Here is a 19576-nt window from a genome sequence, read left to right on the forward strand (position 1 = left end):
TAAATGTTTACAGGTTTATATTTTTTGTATTCAAGCTTCTGTGATCCATTATGAATTAAACAAAGTTGTTCGGTAGAAATCACATGAGAGAATTTTTTGGCCGATGCTTTTCGAACCAACAAGTGTGATTTATATTGTTTTTAACATTTTATTTATTACTTTAGCTTTTTTAATTACTTTATTTTATTTTAGTGGATATATACATGTTAAATGTTTATGCTAAATGTCTAACATTTAGTGGGGGATATTGACATTAGATTAATTTATTAAATGTTAAACATTTACATGTTAAACATTCATTAGATTAAATTTGTTAAATTTTAAATGTTAAAGATTTAGGCTTGACATCTATCCCATACTAAGCCTCTTCGCCCAAAAATATGAGCAAAAATATGATTAGATATAAAACCAAATGTATTGTTTTTGTTTTATGAGTTTATTTGTACCTTACATTCAAATTTGTAAATAAGCAGATTGCTAGATTAATTATTGTTAGGATTGAATTTCATGTTGTTTATATCTTTTTGCGTATTTGTATTTAATTAAAGTTTGTAGGCTTAATATTATTATGATTTTGTGATTGGATGCATGAATTTTATTAGTTGTAATTAGTTAAATTAGTGTGCCATTTGAATGTTAAAGTGAATATGTCAAAAATATTATTTTGGTTTTACTAGCGTTGTTTGTTCTAAGCATGTAACCACATGACACTTAAAAACATTTATCTTAAATGTTAATCTCTAAGAAATCTATCTTTGCATCCCATTGTTATGACCCGTTACTATCAATTAGTGGGATTAAGGGAAAGAAAGGGGAAGGACCACTTAAGGGTTTAGGAGTGGCATCCCATGTTCAACTTAAATATCTACAAAATTTTCTATGCTCAATCTTAATTTTGCACATGCATACCCCAATAACCTATGTGTGTGCACACCTTGACAACATATGTGCACTTGCCTCAATAATGCACACACCACCTTTGGAATCCACATGCATGTTCTAGCCAACTATCAATAAGAGCATTACAATTGTACTATGTCAACAACTCATTAAACCAACATTGGAAAAATGGCTAAGTCCCAAGGCGAGGAAAAAAAAGTAGTTACCTACTTGATAAAACTCCTCAAAGTTCTCTTTTTTAAGAGGAATATTCCATGGTCATTTCTACCCCATTACAAAATGTGGTGCTACTAGTAGAACCATTCTTTTAGGATATGGTTAGACTTCTAGCTTGTTATAAATTGTAGCTTTGATGATTGATACCATTGCAAACAAAAAATCTTAAAAAAAAAAATTCAACTCAAAAAGTAATGGGTCAAGTAGAAGGAAGTTAAATCCATGACTTAATTGAAATTATGGCCTTGAAAAGTAGTACCATTACAAATAAAAAACCTTAAACATTGCCTCTTAAGTTGAAAAGTGGTTTTACTTGTTTTTTGTTAGATTAAAATTACATCTTGTTTGAAATTGTGTCTTGACAATCAGTATTTTTACAGACAAATATTTCAAAAACATGTGTGATTGCAATAAAAAACATAAAACGCTTAAAAACATATTTGAAAAGAAAAAATAATTAATATTTTTGTGTTGAGAGACATTGTCCAGCCCAGTATGGAAGAGATGTTTTAATGTTATGTTATGTTATGTAAAAATTGACTTGGTCAAATTACATAAAAATAAAAATAAAATAAAAAATAAAATTATTAATAATTAAACCAACCTAGATCCATTTTAACTTTAGATCTATCAAGCGTTAAGAGGGATCAAATATCTTCAGAAGCAAACCCTTCATCAAGTTTTACACTCAAAAAAGAGGTTTGCACCTTGAGAGATTTCATCCTTATCGACACTTGATAGATCCAAAGTTAAGATGGATCTAGGTTGGTTTAAATGAAACATAAATTATTATTTACATAAATAAAGTTTTAAAAATATAGCCCCCCTCCTCCACTTGCACTCCCACACAAAAGAATTACAAAAAAAAACTTAAATAATAATAGTAATAATATTAAAACCTAAAAAATTACTTTTTCAAATAACAAAATGAGCGGAGGGTGATTCTCATAATTACTACTACCTCCATTCTCCACCCTTGCAAACTCCACGCCTTTCCCTTATGTTAGTGTCAGTCTTTCCAGCCTTCCTCCAGTGATCAAACGTGCTCTTACAAAGTGATTTTGAAGTGTCAAGGTCAAATTTTGTCATTTCAGTGAGTCTTCAAGCAAAATTTGGTCACTAGGCATTAGGTCTAGGGTTTGCTTTCATTCCTTCTAAAGTTGTCCAAATGTCAGTCCATGTCATCATTCAGCTGAGTCTATCATCATTCATAGGGTTTTCATTATCATCTCAGTGTCTAATGAGTCATTGTACACCTTGTTCATGCTTCAGTTGCGCCTAGGTAAGGTCATTTTCCTCTCCTAGGGTTTTGAAGCCAATTTCTCTTGGACGGTCAAATCATCGGCAAAACTTGTATCCTGATGTTCATACACCTTCCCCTGTCCTTAAAGTACCTTATCAAACACTTTCCATCACTGAGATCCCCCAAATTCCTCATTTTTGCACAAACCCTAGTTTCTAGCTACAACCTGGCAATTTTCTAGGTTTGTCCTGTGTTTTGCCCTTTTAGACCCCTTCCCCTCGCTCAATCTCTGAGATTCCACTTTCCCATGCTTCCTAACACCCCTCCCCACTCCCAAAAATTTCCCCATGAATTTAGAAGCCCCCTATCCCGTTCATTTCGACAAAATTCCTTGTTTCACACACCGGGATAAGTTTCACTCAAAAGATGTTTCAGAGAAATCAAAGATGAATTTTGGAAAACTGAGAGAGGTTTTTGTTAAAAACATGCCAAGTAAGAAAAACCTCTTTCACTTTTTGCACAGGTGTCATGGTTTGAGAGAAATGTCAAGAATACCGTTGCCTCAGGAGAATCAAAGACATCTATGAAGTGACCTTGGGAAAATCAAGTTTTCTCCTAGCTTGGTTGGCCAAATGATTTTTTTGATGGGTAAAATGATACCTAGACACAAATAGATTTACAATGAGCTATCATGAGCTCAATTTGGGGTTGAGGAAGGCATTTAAAAGTTGACTGCAACAGCACTCTTCCTTGAGGCAGCCTCATTTGGTATTTTTTGACCAGTCTTGGGAGATTTGATTTTTGACAGGGAAAATGAACTTCAAATTGAAAAATTCAAGCTGGGTTGGAAGGCAGGCTCAAAGACCTTTCCAACGAGCTATCCTGCACCTGATTCTGACACTAGGAAGGCCTCCAAAAGCCTCCTGCAAAAGCACGACCCGTTGAGCTTGGCGCGCGACCCGTTGAGGGCGCGCGACCTGTCAGGCTGCCCATTCCAGTTCAGAAATTACACAGGCGCGACCCGTTGAGGGCGCGCGACCCATTGGGCAGTGCGCGCGACCCGTTGGGAATTCCTCTGCCAAATTTCGCCAGTAAGTTGCTAAATAACCCCGGATTGCTTCAAGCTTGCAGGTAGGCCTCTCCTCATGAAAATACATTGTTTACGAAAGTTTGAAAAGCATGTGAATGTTGTTTAAGCCAATCATTTTGAAATAATGAATCCAATGCATATTTTCTCAAGAAGTTCAAAGTGTTGGTTGAGCTAGGGTTTGTCTTGTTGTTTTCAAGGTTATCCTTTTCACCCACACTTTTTCCCTACATCCTATTTCCACCTCCCTCATCATTTTACTCATTCTCCCTACCAAAAAATACCAAAATCCCTAAATCCTACCCCTATCCCTAAAAATCAAGAATCTCAAACTAAACCCTACCTCTCATAAAGCCTTTGCAAATCATAAATATGTGATGGTGTATATATCATAATTCCTTCCCTTAACTCCCTATTTCATATATTTTTCCCAATTTCCCTTAAAAGTATCCCTTCCCTAACATTTCCCTTGTGCTATTTGTCCCCTTGAAGCAGCATTTCAAACAGGGTAAAACAACAGGTCATTTGAGCAGAAGCAACAGTACATTTCAGCCACTTTGCTCTTGAAACCATGTCAGAAACCGAAACCGACCATGAGCAAAGTGATGACCGTGAGCTTCTCCGGGTCAATGCTCATTTGGAGAGGCTGCTGGCTAAGGCCAACCAAGATAAGAAATTGCTGAGAAACATGAAGAATCATTATTGGGCACAGATGCACGTGTGCAAGGCAAAGATGAAGGTGCTCCAAAGGCGGTTGGTCAAAGCACAAAAACGTAGAAAAAGGCCCGATCCGCTCCACATCTTGGCCGAGGCTTCCTTGAAGGAGCATGGCACTAAATATCTCAGCCCCAGCACAAATTCCAAGAAATTTTGAGCATTTTGGGTGATTTTTGGTTTTTAAGGCAAAAAACAGGTTTTTCCGCTTGACGGGTCTCACCCCCCGCGCGACCCTTTCACTTGGCAACTCTATTTTCAAAAAAATCAGCATTTCTAGATTTGGCATGAAAAGACACACATGCTCACCCATTTCCAAGAGATTTTATGAAGTTTTGGGCCTCCTGAAAGTCAAAAAACAAGCAAAAAATGACTTTCTGCCACATTTTTGACACATAGAAAGCAGTCTTGGGAGATTGCAATTTTGGAGGGGTAAATGACTACCAAATTCCGAAATTCCACTTGGGTTGGAAATTAGACATCCATACCTTTCCAACAAGCCTACTCTTGCGCCATTTGGACACATGGAAGTTCCCCAAAAGTGCTCTCAAAGGCGCGTGACCCGTCAGGCAAATTGCTCAGGATTTCAGCCTACAGCTCAGCAAAACGCAGTTTTGACTATGTTTGACTTTTTGGAGTTGATTTTTATCCTCCTTGTTGTAAATGATGTAATTTTATGACACTTTTACACTTATGTATATCTTCTAGAAGATTCTTTCATGAGATAGGTGAAAATTAAATGAATGAACTGGTTTCCTAGCTTATAGAGGCAAGTTGTTTTGACTGCCTAGATTTTAGTGCTCAGTTTAGAATTGGTTGAAACAGCTCCTAGAAGGATGAGCTCGACCCCTAAAGGCAAGGAAAGGTGTTAGCTTGCCTATATTATGATTTTTCTTAGTCATTTTCAGGGGTTGGAAGGTTGGACTCTTGAGGGATAAGCTCTTATTGTATTACTCACTGTATCTCTGCAATTTTTGGCAAAGGAAGACCAGGGTTTTGCAGTCCTTTTTGGGATTCTTGTGGTCACATGTATTGATGGTGTGTTTCTCTTTGTACTTGTAAGTGTGTTATGTGAATCATTTCCTTACTTTTCCTTCTGCAAATTAGGCAAATGAAGTGTTAAAGTAGAATTCATGACTGTCATGCTCTGCTTTTAAGTTTGCTTAATATCAATGTTTTCAACTGTTTAAGGGGAATTCAAGGTTATTGCTTGCTATCCTTAACTCCTCACCAGTCATTCTCATCCATCCATCTCTATCAAAGGCATCAATACTGTTTCCTACCTTGCCCCAAAGAACTCCCTGTGAAAACTGTGTCCAATCCCCGCACCCAAAATTTCCATTCCCCAATTTTCCACCAAAACTTTAAAAATCCCAAATTAAACCTCTTGATCAGTTTACTAGCCTAAAATCAGTGTTTCCCTATTGGTCATCTCGCCCATTGAATATCTTTACTGAGATAGACCGGAGAGAGCCCTCTCCTGCCCCGTAGGGCTAGCTATGAGGCTAAGTGGTTTGATGTTGCCTTGGAGTTTACCTTTCTCAGCCTGAGGTGAAATTTCAAGCGCTAACATATTGGCAACCATACTGGGGAGAAAAAACTTGTTTGTGGGTTGATGTGTTTGTTTCATAAGTCTTAGATGGAGCCTGAAGTTATGCCAGGTAGCCTTCGAAACGCTTTTGCTTTGCATAAGCGGAAGTAGATAAACGCTGCTTCAGTCCATCTCCGTGAGCTTGTGAATACAGCACTTCATTTGCATTTCACCCCAGTACATGTATCAAGTTCAGATCTGATTGTTGATGGTGGACAACGATTAGACACTTGAAAGGCTGAAATCATTCACTTGGCGACTCTAAATTAGTTTCAAGATCAGATCCAAAGACTCCACTGGAGGATGATCCTGACCAGCAAAAACATGAAAGGACAACATGGACAGATCAGGTATTCAAGTTGGAATTTCATCCAAGACATTTTGTTCTTTGTCATAAATTATTTCTTCTCTTTTCCCAAGAATGTCAAGAAAGCTTTGCAAAGTATACTATGCTTGAGAAAAGATCCTCGGCCTGCAGTTGATTCTTTCCCTTTGAGGATTGTAAATACCAAAGATTTGCATGCCTTTGAGCTTGATCAAGACCTTTCTTCTAAATCTTGTGATGACCATCTTCAAATTGATGAGCCTCAAGAGACCAAGACTGATTCTATACCTGCTGTACATACCCCTACACCATGTAAAATTCCAGATCGGTATAAACCTCTTGTTTTACCTTCTGTTCTTCATGCTTTCCCCAAAAACTATGATCTATACTTGCCGAGGTTTGACAGTGAATGTAAGAATATCAACGCTGAGCAACATGTGCAGAATGTTGAGACTTTTCTAGATCTTTTTGAAGTTGATGAAGAAGATGTTAGTATAAGTATTTTTGCTCTTTCTTTGCAAGCCAAAGTGAAGAGTTGGTTCAAAGCCCTGCCTGATGCAAGCATCTCAGATTTCCAGTAGTTTGTCAAAGTTTTTCTTGACAGGTGGATGATCGGGCAGAACCTTTTCTTGATTGTAGAAGAGTATAACCAGTTGAAAAGATTACCAGGGGAGACAGTACAACAGTTTTCAGCCAGATTTAACCAAGTTTATTATTCGATTCCAGTTGATATAAGACCTTCTCCTAGATCTGCTCTCTTGCACTATCTGGGTGCCTTTTATTCGGAGATGGAGTTTCAGCTGAGAGAAAGGGATATTGCGACGCTTCATGAGATGCAAAACAATGCAGTAAATGTAGAGGCGCATCTGCTGATCCGACGAGCAAGGTTGAAGGAAGAAGAGATGAAAAACATAGATCCGGAAAAATCAACATCTCTAGAGGTGAAGCTTGACATTTTGGTAAGTGCAGTGGAGAAGATGATGGACAAGATCAACACAAGGAATGATTATGATGTTCGAGGCTCGCTGATTAAAGAAGAACAAGTCGCTGATCCAAAACATTTTCTTTCTTATCCTAGTTGTCATAGATCTGATAATGATTGTTTTGTAGATCAACTTGGCGAAGAAAGCATTGTTGATATGACCTGCATGCTTGATGATATGTTTTATACTGATGATTTGCCTTAGTTTGATCAGTATGATGATGATTATGTTCTCCAAAAAGAAGCTAATCTTGTAGACAAATCAGCAGCTAGTTTGTGGGAGGAAGAAGTTCATTTTCAGCAGCTCGAATACAATGTTCAGCCATCACATATCAGCTATGACATTGATGAGGAAAGTGCATCAAAGTTTGAAGTAAGTGAAGGATCTTTGCCTTTTTGTTTTGATTCGTTTCAGTTCATCAGAGTTAACTAGCATGCAATCAGAAATCAAATGTCAACAAGTCTTGATTTGAATCATCTTGAGAGCAATGAAAATTTTGTTCAAGACTTCTCATATTCAGATTTGCAACCCCCAGAAGCCATTGATTGTCAAGTTGCAGCTGAAGACTTGGAAGTGGACACACATGATTTAATGATTCAAGGTGACTCCGTACTATTCTGTTTTGAATCATTTCAGTTTTTGAAGGGTAGATTGCATAGTAAATATTCAAATGAACAGCCTATAACAAATCAGCAATCTCTCAGTGTTAATGTTGAGGATGAGACAGATAACAAAATTCTTGAGCAGCCTGTAGCATCAAATTTGCAGCCACCAAATGAACTTGAAGGGCAGATTACAGATGAAGGTATGGCAGCCGAAATACATGATTTGATGATGCAGGAAGATTCTATGCCCTTTTGTTTTGAAGCATTTCAGTTTATAAGGCAGAATCTTCGTAAAATCTCTCAAGAAAAATATGAACAGCTAGAAGGATGTCATACATTTTCAATGGATACATTACAGCAGTCTTTTCAAGTTTTTCATGATCCAATAGCTGATGTTTTGGATGAGGTTTGCAGTCAAAGTCTTTCTCCATTAACTACATGTGAGTTTGAAACATGTGCTGATACAAATTTGATCCGGCAGCCGGTTTCTTTGTCATTTTCAGCAGAGATCTCGTCACAAGGTTCAGATCAAAGTTTGCATTCATGGTCTGAGGAAACGAGAAGCAATCCATTGGATGAGCTAAGTTCCAGTGTGCTTGAATTTCATGATCCTTATGCAGTGTTTTTGGAGGTGGATAGAGAATTCATATCATTCAACGGATCTGTTTCTAAGTTGTCATGGGAGTTGCCTTTCAGTACTTCTCTCTTGTTGTTCACAAGCGAGCACTTGTGGAGAATTCAACCAGCAGACAGAATACTTACTTGGTTACATTGGTTGTTTCATTTCACTTGATCAGGTGATGAATGAAACTGTTAGAGTAGGTTTTGATGAATAAGCTCCACTTTGAGCATCATTTTCAGTTTTTCGGTTGTGTTTAGAGTCCTTTGTGAGTCAATTTTCAGTCTTGTTGTTAAGTTAGTTTGTGTCGGTTTTCAGTCATGCATTTTGGTTTGAGTTTTTGACTCCATTGCCCAATAGATGAAAACACTGGTCTGCTCTCCCAGAGGTCAAAGGTTCTTGGCACCTCCAAGGAGCTACCATCCCCATTGGAGCCGATGTTAGTGTCAGTTTTTCCAGCCTTCCTCCAGTGATCAAACGTGCTCTTACAAAGTGATTTTGAAGTGTCAAGGTCAAATTTTGTCATTTCAACGAGTCTTCAAGCAAAATTTGGTCACTAGGCATTAGGTCTAGGGTTTGCTTTCATTCCTTCTAAAGTTGTCCAAATGTCAGTCCATGTCATCATTCAGCTGAGTCTATCATCATTCATAGGGTTGTCATTATCATCTCAGTGACTAATGAGTCATTGTACACCTTTTTCATGCTTCAGTTGCGCCTAGGTAAGGTCATTTTCCTCTCTTAGGGTTTTGAAGCCAATTTCTCTTGGACGGTCAAATCATCGGAAAAACTTGTATGCTGATGTTCATACACCTTCCTCTATCCTTAAAGTACCTTATCAAACACTGTCCATCACTGAGATCCCCCAAATTCCTCATTTTTGCACAAACCCTAGTTTCTAGCTACAACCTGGCAATTTTCTAGGTTTGGCCTGTGTTTTTCCCTTTTGGACCCCTTCCCCTCAATCAATCTCTGAGATTCCACTTTCCCCTGCTTCCTAACACCCCTCCCCACTCACAAAAATTTCCCCATGAATTTAGAAGCCCCCTATCCCCTTCATTTCGACAAAATTCCTTGTTTCACACACTGGGATAAGTTTCACTCAAAAGATGTTTCAGAGAAATCAAAGATGAATTTTGGAAAACTGAGAGAGGTTTTTGTTCAGAACATGCCAAGGAAGAAAAGCCTCTTTCACGTTTTGCACAGGTGTCATGGTTTTAGAGAAATGTCAAGAATACCGTTGCCTCAGGAGAATCAAAGACACCTCTGGAGTGACCTTGGGAAAATCAAGTTTTCTCCTAGCTTGGTTAGCCAAATGATTTTTTTGATGTGTAAAATGATAACTAGACACAAAGATATTTTCAATGAGCTATCATGAGCTCAATTTGGGGTTGAGGAAGGCATTCCAAAGTTGACTGCAACAACACTCTTCCTTGAGGCAGCCTCATTTGGCACTTTTTGACCAGTCTTGGGAGATTTGATTTTTGACAGGGCAAATGAACTCCAAATTGAAAAATTATAGTTGGGTTGGAATGTAGACTCAAATAAATTTCCAACGAGCTATCCTGCACCTGATTCTGACACTGGGAAGGCCTCCAAAAGCCTCCTGCAAAAGCGCGACCCGTTGAGCCTGGCGCGCGACCCGTTAGGCTGCCCATTCCAGTTCAGAAATTACACAGGCGCGACCCGTTGAGGGCGCGCGACCCGTTGGGCAGTGCGTGCGACCCGTTGGGAATTCCTCCGCCAAATTTTGCCAGTAAGCTGCTAAATAACCCCGGATTGCTTCAAGCTTGCAGGTAGGCCTCTCCTCATGAAAATACATTGTTTACCAAAGTTTGAAAAGCATGTGAATGTTGTTTAAGCCAATCATTTTGAAATAATGAATCCAATGCATATTTGCTCAAGAAGTTCAAAGTGTTGGTTGAGCTAGGGTTTGTCTTGTTGTTTTCAAGGTTATCCTTTTCACCCCCACTTTTTCCCTACATCCTATTTCCACCTCCCTCATCATTTTACTCATTCTCCCTACCAAAAAATACCAAAAGCCCTAAACCCTACCCCTATCCCTAAAAATCAAGAATCTCAAACTAAACCCTACCTCTCATAAAGCCTTTGCAAATCATAAATATGTGATGGGGTATATATCATGATTCCTTCCATTAACTCCCTATTTCATATATTTTTCCCAATTTCCCTTAAAAGTCTCCCTTCCCTAACATTTCCCTTGTGCTATTTTTCCCCTTGAAGTAGCATTTCAAACAGGGCAAAACAACAGGTCATTTGAGCAGAAGCAACAGTACATTTCAGCCACTTTGCTCTTGAAACCATGTCAGAAACCGAAACCGACCATGAGCAAAGTGATGACTGTGAGCTTCTCCGGGTCAGTGCTCATTTGGAGAGGCTGCTGGCTAAGGCCAACCAAGATAAGAAATTGCTGAGAAACATGAAGAATCATTATTGGGCACAGATGCACGTGTGCAAGGCAAAGATGAAGGTGCTCCAAAGGCGGTTGGTCAAAGCACAAAAACGTAGAAAAAGGCCCGATCCCCTCCACATCTTGGCTGAGGCTTCCTTGAAGGAGCATGGCACTAAATAGCTCAGCCCTAGCACAAATTCCAAGAAATTTTGAGCATTTTGGGTGATTTTTGGTTTTTAAGGCAAAAAACAGGTTTTTCTGCTTGACGGGTCTCACCCCCCGCGCGACCCTTTCACTTGGCAACTCTATTTTCAAAAAAATCAGCATTTCTGGATTTGGCATGAAAAGTTACACATGCTCACCCATTTCCAAGATATTTTATGAAGTTTTGGGCCTCCTGAAAGTCAAAAAACAAGCAAAAAATGACTTTCTGCCACATTTTTGACACACAGAAAGCAGTCTTGGGAGATTACAATTTTGGAGGGGTAAATGACCACAAAATTCCAAAATTCCACTTGGGTTGGAAAGTATACATCCATACCTTTCCAACAAGCCTACTCTTGCCCCATTTGGACACCTGGAAGTTCCCCAAATGTGCTCTCAGAGGCGTGCGACCCGTCAAGATTTGGCGCGCGACCCGTCAGGCAAATTGCTCAGGATTTCAGCCTACAGCTCAGCAAAACGCAGTTTTGACTATGTTTGACTTTTTGGAGTTGATTTTTATCCTCCTTGTTGTAAATGATGTAATTTTATGACACTTTTACACTTATGTATATCTTCTAGAAGATTCTTTCATGAGATAGGTGAAAATTAAATGAATGAACTGGTTTCCTAGCTTATAGAGGCAAGTTGTTTTGACTGCCTAGATTTTAGTGCTCAGTTTAGAATTGGTTGAAACAGCTCCTAGAAGGATGAGCTCGACCCCTAAAGGCAAGGAAAGGTGTTAGCTTGCCTATATTATGATTTTTCTTAGTCATTTTCAGGGGTTGGAAGGTTGGACTCTTGAGGGATAAGCTCTTACTGTATTACTCACTGTATCTCTGCAATTTTTGGCAAAGGAAGACCAGGGTTTTGCAGTCCTTTTTGGGATTCTTGTGGTCACATGTATTGATGGTGTGTTTCTCTTTGTACTTGTAAGTGTGTTATGTGAATCATTTCCTTACTTTTCCTTCTGCAAATTAGGCAAATGAAGTGTTAAAGTAGAATTCATGATTGTCATGCTCTGCTTTTAAGTTTGCTTAATATCAATGTTTTCAACTGTTTAAGGGGAATTCAAGGTTATTGCTTGCTCTCCTTAACTCCTCACCAGTCATTATCATCCATCAATCTCTATCAAAGGCATCAATACTGTTTCCTACCTCGCCCCAAAGAACTCTCTGCGAAAACTGTGTCCAATCCCTGTACCCAAAATTGCCATTCCCCAATTTTCCACCAAAACTTTAAAAATCCCAAATTAAACCTCTTGATCAGTTTACTAGCCTAAAATCAGTGTTTCCCTATTGGTCATCTCGCCCATTGAAGATCTTTACTGAGATAGACCAGAGAGAGCCCTCTCCTGCCCCGTAGGGCTAGCTACGAGGCTAAGTGGTTTGATGTTGCCTTGGAGTTTACCTTTCTCAGCCTAAGGGGAAATTTCAAGCGCTAACACCTTACACACCCCATCCCTCTCCCCTCCCCTACCTTCGCCCCTCCATTAATCTTCAGTAATTGCAACCTCTGCTAGTAGCAGTGAGCTCTAACCTCATTGTTATAAGTGGGGGGTCACAATGGTTGTGAGGAGGAAGGGGAGAACCCATCACTACTATAACAACACATGTTGTTAGTGGGGGCCAAAAGGGGGTTGTGGGGAGGGAGGCAAAGACCCATTATTACTAGCTGTTACACAGTAATTTGTCACCATTGGTCACCGTACCTGTTACTCCTTTCCCGTACTTTGGAGGACTTATTCCGGGACCTGTGAGCAGTGACATAACCCAAAAACACTTGCATTATGTTCCCCTAAGTATGTACTTCATGTTCCCTGAAGACACCTCCTGAAAAATATCCCTGAGAAGTGCCCTTTTTCCATTAGCGCGAGTCCACAATGTATTACCCACGCCAATCAATGAGATCCTCAAAAGAGGGTGCGACCATTGGTGCTCTGTCTTAGAACAACACTCGCGCCAACCAAGTTTGGTAAAGATTTTTGACAAACACGCGCCCAGCTATTTTTTCCCTTCAAGTCATGAAGTATTTTGGGGATAAAGCTCATCTTCTAGATGTCGAGAGTCATGATCTATCCTTGACATCTATCCATAGCGGCTTTTTGGAGATAATGTCAATCCACAATAGGTGTCCTGATGCATTGTATCTTCTTCCCCTACTCCATCTATAAAATTCTGTCCTCATGCATTTGACAAGCTAGTTTTTGGAGTAATGCTAGTTGTGATAATGCTTGTCTTGAGTGATAGTAAGAGTCTTGAAGCATAGGGAGGTTATGCTGCCGGAAGTCTGAGAGAGAAAAGGTCTATTGCAAGACATGTATAGCTGCTCGCCCAGCCAGAGGAGAGAATCAACGTCAGAACTTTGGTTGTATCTTTCTCTGTTGATTATTCATTAATGAACGACTATCATTATGGTTCCAATCTTACTGTTTATGATGATAATGTTTGATCTATTTCCTTTCTGACTGAAATATAGTTGTATTTTAGTGGATTTTATGCTTGTATTCGCTTCGTTCTTTGCATGTGCATGTATCCGTTCGTGGGGATCGTGAGGATTGTGACCTGCCGAAGCAAGGGAACGGGAGTATCAACTCTTCTTCGACATTAGCGTTGGACTCCAGGTTGGTTCTCATAATCCACTTTCAGTTTGCAACTAGGAACTTGCATGGTAGCGTGAATTGATTGTTGCTAGACCCATTTTGGGCTAGTGGGATCGCCTCTATCCGCAGAGGGGATTTACCTCTCCAACACTAGCCAAAGCCCATTGCTATTAGTGGGGGTTGTAGAGGTTGCGGGGAGAGAGGGGAGAACGAACTGTTGCTAGTGAGGGCCAGCATTAATATGGCATAAATTGTCATAATGGTCATAAATACATAGTGACAAAGTAAGAAACTTATTGGTCTTGGCTTTAGGAGCTTGAAAGCATGGGTACATGAAGATTAGGGGAAGCCATATTGATATTTGGCTTATCATCCTCTTTAATCGTGATTGATTTGGAGGAGGTTCCCTAAGAATGTCAAGCATAGCCCTTTGCATCAAAGTGTTGATCCTTCACCTCAATTTTGATGCCAAACACCCCATCTATAAATGACTTCAAACTTTTCCTTGAATAACATAAACCTATTGAGCAACTGTTGTACTTGGTTTCCTATTCCTTGAACATTTCCTTCTCCTTGAGATGCCAAAGTCAAAGATCCAAGACTCAAAATATTTTTCTATCTATTCATTTGCCACCAAAATCCTCTTTTGTAGGACAATTTCCTCCAAAGTGCTAACATCCTCTTTGACGAAAATTGAAATTTCAAGTGAAATGTTTACTCGGCTCTTAACATCCCTTTCAACTTTAGTTATAGTAGGAATGGTGGGCTCTAGTCAAGGCTCGCAAGGAACCTTCTAACACCTTCATTGATGATCCTTCAAGCTATGCTCCAGAACCTTCAAGTCAAAGTAATTCTCCATGTGAACCAAGAAACCTAAATGATGGTGTATAAGTACCCAATGAGCTACAAACAAGAAGTTGCACCAAACTATAATGCTCCGTAATAATAATAATAATAATAATAATAATAATAATAATAATAATAATAATAATAAACCAATAAATGAAAGCCCCAAGAGTTAGCTCAATCGGTCAAACCAGTGCCTCGCCAATCGGGAGGTCATAGGGTCAGTTCCCGAAATCTCTTGGGGTCAGGTTAGTAAATAGGCCGAGGGGTGTTGATCCCCTTCTGGTGGGGTCCACTCAGTGTTGAACAACCTTGGACGTAGTGGCTACCCACTGACCAGGATATCCGTGAAAAAAAAGCCAATAAATGAAATAATATTAAAAATAATGAAGAAAAATAATAATATTAAATAAATAAAATAACAAATAATAAATTGAAGTTTTGAATAAATAAAAATTTAACAAAAGAAAGAAACAAAAGTTGGCATGTTGACATATGGATTGTGTACATGCAGATCTCTTTCCAATCCCTTTTCCATTTTTGGAATAATTTATTCTATATAATGGCTGAAAAGGGAGTTGAGAAGCATTCATTCTTATAGGAAGGGAATGCTAAGAGACAAAAGAGTCACTGTTAGTAGTATTTGATTGAGGGCTTAGGGTGGCCAACTATAGAATGATTATGTGCAGTCGAGCTTATCATTGGGTGGTGAGTCATCCCCAAAATAGTGTTGCAGATAATGGGAGTGAGATAGCATAAACACTCTTAATTATCTAGTAAGAAATATCATTTCTTATAAGTAAATCTTTCATCTCATGATCTCGTAGATTTTGTGCTAGCTAGATGAATATTTATGTGTTGATATTTTTATTGATGTAAAATTTTTATGTGATGATTATGGGTCTTTACACTTGGTTTTGAGCATAGGTTTCAACCCTTGGACTTAATGGGCTTACGATGATAGGTAGATCTGGGTAGATCTAATTAATCTAATAGTAAAATTTGATAGCCTACTTGATATACATTATATAAATCTTTATTATTTCCATTCATATGTAATAGTTTAGTAAATTTTGTAATCTATGCTTATTGTTCTAGATTTGATAATATGTCAATGTTGGCCTAGGGTATTTTAGATTTACTTAAGGTTTAATATGGTGGATCTAAGAGGTATTCTAGATTTACATTGAAAATTTGATAGTAATTTGTAGTAGATATGCAACTAACAAATCTATTTGTTCAACTTGCGAGAGCTAAATTTAAGATATGTTACTTATTGCTTTGTGTTCTTAATTTCTAACGTGTTAGTTGTTATTTAAAAGTTAGATCTTTTCTTTGATGGAATCTATATGTTAATAATAATTCTATTTTATATAAAATTCATTGTGGATAGTTATGTGATTAAACAAAAATATATATTTAATAGCTATATATCCCAATATTTTAAATCAAATTTGATAGGCAGATTTCCATATATGAGGGATTATTTTTAATAGATTAGAAAAATTGAATTAATAGTAATGTTGATTGAATGTTACCTAGATTTATAAGTACTCTTTCCAATAGAAATGATAAGAAGCTCCTTAAATGATAAAAATAAAATTGATGCTAAATTGAACTTGCGATCAATAAGATCAAACCCTAAAGCCAAATTATATCTCATCATCATTAGGTTGTGATGTTTCTTTTGAAATTCAAATTATTGATTTTAAAATATTACTTGTGCCTTAGATAAGGAATGATCTGAGATTTTTGTGAATCGAGTATTTTTAAATAGGCGAGCTGAGCCACATGCATTTGAAATAGGGCTTTGTATTTATCTACTATAGTATGCATAATGCGTAATATCTGTCAAGATGGTTTAATCAAATAATGAAGTAGTGTCTCCATTGCTATGGAGGGAATAAATTTTAATTTATATCTGACGAATATTAACCACTACTCCATACACTAATAGTTTCTATGGATTGGTATAAACCCTAGTTTTTCACTTAGGGTTTCTTTGCTACTTCGGTTTATATAGGAGTTTTGTTGTATCGACAAAGTCATGGCCCATACAATATTGGAGTTCCAGTCCTTGAATTCATTTAAAACCATCAGTGAGATTGATTATGTGTATGAGTGTTTGGGTTGTGTTATATTCTTTCCACGACTAGCCCACTTAGTTAACCGGGGGGTTAGAGGGGGGGCCGAGCCCCCCTTCGTTGCGCCGATTGTGTAGTGGGGGGGGGGGTCACAGGGGGTTTGAGGCGTACCCATAACATAGGGTTTTGGACCCTATGTTAGGATGGGCGGACCCACCTATGGTTTTGTGCATGATTTTTGCACATGTTTTTGGACACGATGGTTTTCGGTCCATGGTATTGGACGCGATGGTTTTTGTTCCATGGTATTGGATGCTTCGACATGTATAAATATGTATTATAACATTGAAAGGAACATAATGGAAAATCAAGCTGGTAGTCCCTGTTTTGGGATCCAGGGTAAAATCTTTGTGTATATGTGGTTTATGTGTTATGCTCTCACATTGTTTATTTTCTGTGTTTTAGAATTCGTATGCAGGTAATTTCTGTACGGGGTTAAAACCTACATTTGGTATCGGATTTGTTTTGGCTTCAAGGGGACACCTCTGTTGCTGAGGGGTTTCGCTCGGGCCTATGGTAGACCCTGTTTAGTGGGAGATCTGCGAGATCGATTCTGGTGGTGAAAGAAATGGCGAGCAGTGGAAAGATAGAGATCGAGAAATTTAATGGTCAGAGTTTTGAGCTGTGGAAACTTAAGATGGAGGATCTATTGGTGGATAAAGATTATTAGATCGCAGTAGATCCGGGTACTAAACCAACAGGAGTGTCCGATGAAGAATGGAAGAAGTTGGATCAGAAGGCAAAGAGCACAATACGATTATGTGTCTCAGATTCAATATTGCTGAATGTATCAGGGGAAGCTACGACGAAGGCTTTGTGGGACAAGTTAGGGACTTTGTACCAATCTAAGTCTTTGGTGAATAAACTATTCCTGCGGAAAAAGCTATATAGCCTGAGGATGAAAGATGGAGACTCGGTGACAGAGCATCTGAACGCATTTAATATTGTGGTAAGTCAGTTAGCATCTGTTGATATTAAAATTTCAGATGAAGATAAGTGCATCAGTTGTTGTGTTCTCTACTAGATTCGTGGGATAGTCTGGTTATTGCAATAGGTAGTAATGCAACTACCTTGCAGTTTGATGAAATATTCTCATCCTTGCTGATGGAGGAGATGAGACGGAAAAATATGGAGAGCTAGAATGGTGATGCCTTGTCTGTATGAGGACAGTCCCAGAACAGAAACAAAAATAATTTATTGAGTGGGAGATCTAAATCTAGAGGGAGATCTAAATCTCCAGGAAAACCTGTAAAGGTGGTGTGCTGGAAATGCGGAAAGGAAGGAGACTACAAAAGGGACTGTAAATATAAAGCTCTTGATAAAGGAAAGGGATCTGATGATGCTCCTTCTGCAGAGGCAAAAACCACCTCAGATGCAGGTGGGGATGTGTACTTGGCTTCTTCAAGTACACATGTAGATCATGAGGCATGGTTGATTGACTCAGGTGCATTCTTTCACTTCACTCCCCATAGGGAGTGGTTCTGCGAGTATGAGAAATACGATGGTGGTGATGTCTTCTTAGGGGATGAGAGGAAGGCTAGAATCATTAGTCATAGAAAAGTAAAGTTGCAGTTGCAAGGTGGAAGGGTTAGAACACTTCTAGGTGTTCTACATATTCCTACATTGGCCAAAAATCTGATTTCTGTAAGCAAGATGGATGATGCAGGTGTTAAAACAGTGTTTGAGAAGGATACCTGCAAAATGGTTCGAGGAGCACTGGTATTGATGTGGGGAGTTCGTGTTGGAACTCTGTACAAGCTGCAAGGTAGCACTGTTATTGATGGGTGCAACAGTTCTGTGGTTCCTGAAAGTGGAGCAGAAAATCTAGTGGTCTCTGGACAGAAGACCATGTTGTGGCATCAAAGGCTTGGACATATTGGAGAGAAGGGCCTTCGAATACTTCATGGTAAAGGTACGGTAGAAGGTATGAGTAATAGCTCCCTGGAATTTGATTTCTGTGAAAATTGTGTATATGGAAAGCAAAATCGGGTGAGTTTCCCCTCTCGTAGTAAGAGGGTGAAACATATATTAGAACTTGTGCATAGTGATGTGTTTGGACCTGTGAAGGTTCCATCACTGGGTAATTTTGTGTACTATGTATCATTTATAGATGAATTCTCAAGGAATACATGGATATATTTCCTTAAGAAGAAATCTGAAGCCTTTGACAGGTTTAAAGAATATAAGGCTCTCGTGGAAAATCAGATAGAGAAGAAGATAAAGGTGCTGAGGACAAATAATGGTGGAGAGTTTTGTAGCAACGAATTTGAAGAATTCTATAAGAAGTGTGGTATAGCACGACAAAAGACTACTCCAAATACACCTCAGTAAAATGGAGTTGCAGAAAGAATGAATAAGATGTTGATGGAAAGGGCAAGAAGCATACTCAGTGGTGCCAAGTTAGGATAGGAATTCTGGGCAGAGGCGGTGGATACTGCATGTTACCTGGTCAATAGATCACCTTCATCAGCGTTGGAGGATAAGACTCCACAAGAGGTATGGACTGGTAAGAAACCCTCTCTTTCACATCTGAGGGTATTTGGATGTGATGTATATGTACATGTTCCAAAGGGGAAACGAACCAAGTTGGATAGTAAATCTAAAAAGTGCATCTTTATTGGGTATAAGGATGGTTTAAAGGGTTATAAGCTTTGGAACCCAGTAACAAGGAAGGTTGTGTATAGCCAAGATGTGGTGTTCAGAGAGGTAAAAGGTGTTATTAAACATGAAGTTCAACCAAAGGAACTTGAGAAGATAGAGTTTGAGCTAAAGGAGGAAGAATCAAACTCTACAACAGAGGAGGAATCAGAGGAATCAGAGCCACAAAATCCGGGTGTGAGAAGATCGGTTCGAGAAATAAGGTAGCCAGAAAGGTATAGTCCATCTACTTTCTGTTCAAATTTTGCTTTATCTATTACTAACGATGATCTCAGAATTGTGTAGGAAGCAATAGATTCAGAGGATGGGAAACTCTGGAAAGAGGCCATGGTTGATGGAATGGCATCTTTGCACAAAAATGAGGCTTGGGATCTGGTGGAGTTGCCGGCTGGAAGGAAACCCATTGGAAGCAAATGGGCGTTCAAGAAGAAG

This window comes from Pinus tabuliformis, chromosome 5_2 (assembly GCF_031772625.1).
Source record: "Pinus tabuliformis cultivar Carrire ecotype Pingquan chromosome 5_2, CPIR1, whole genome shotgun sequence".
NCBI classification, from domain to species: domain Eukaryota; kingdom Viridiplantae; phylum Streptophyta; class Pinopsida; order Pinales; family Pinaceae; genus Pinus; species Pinus tabuliformis.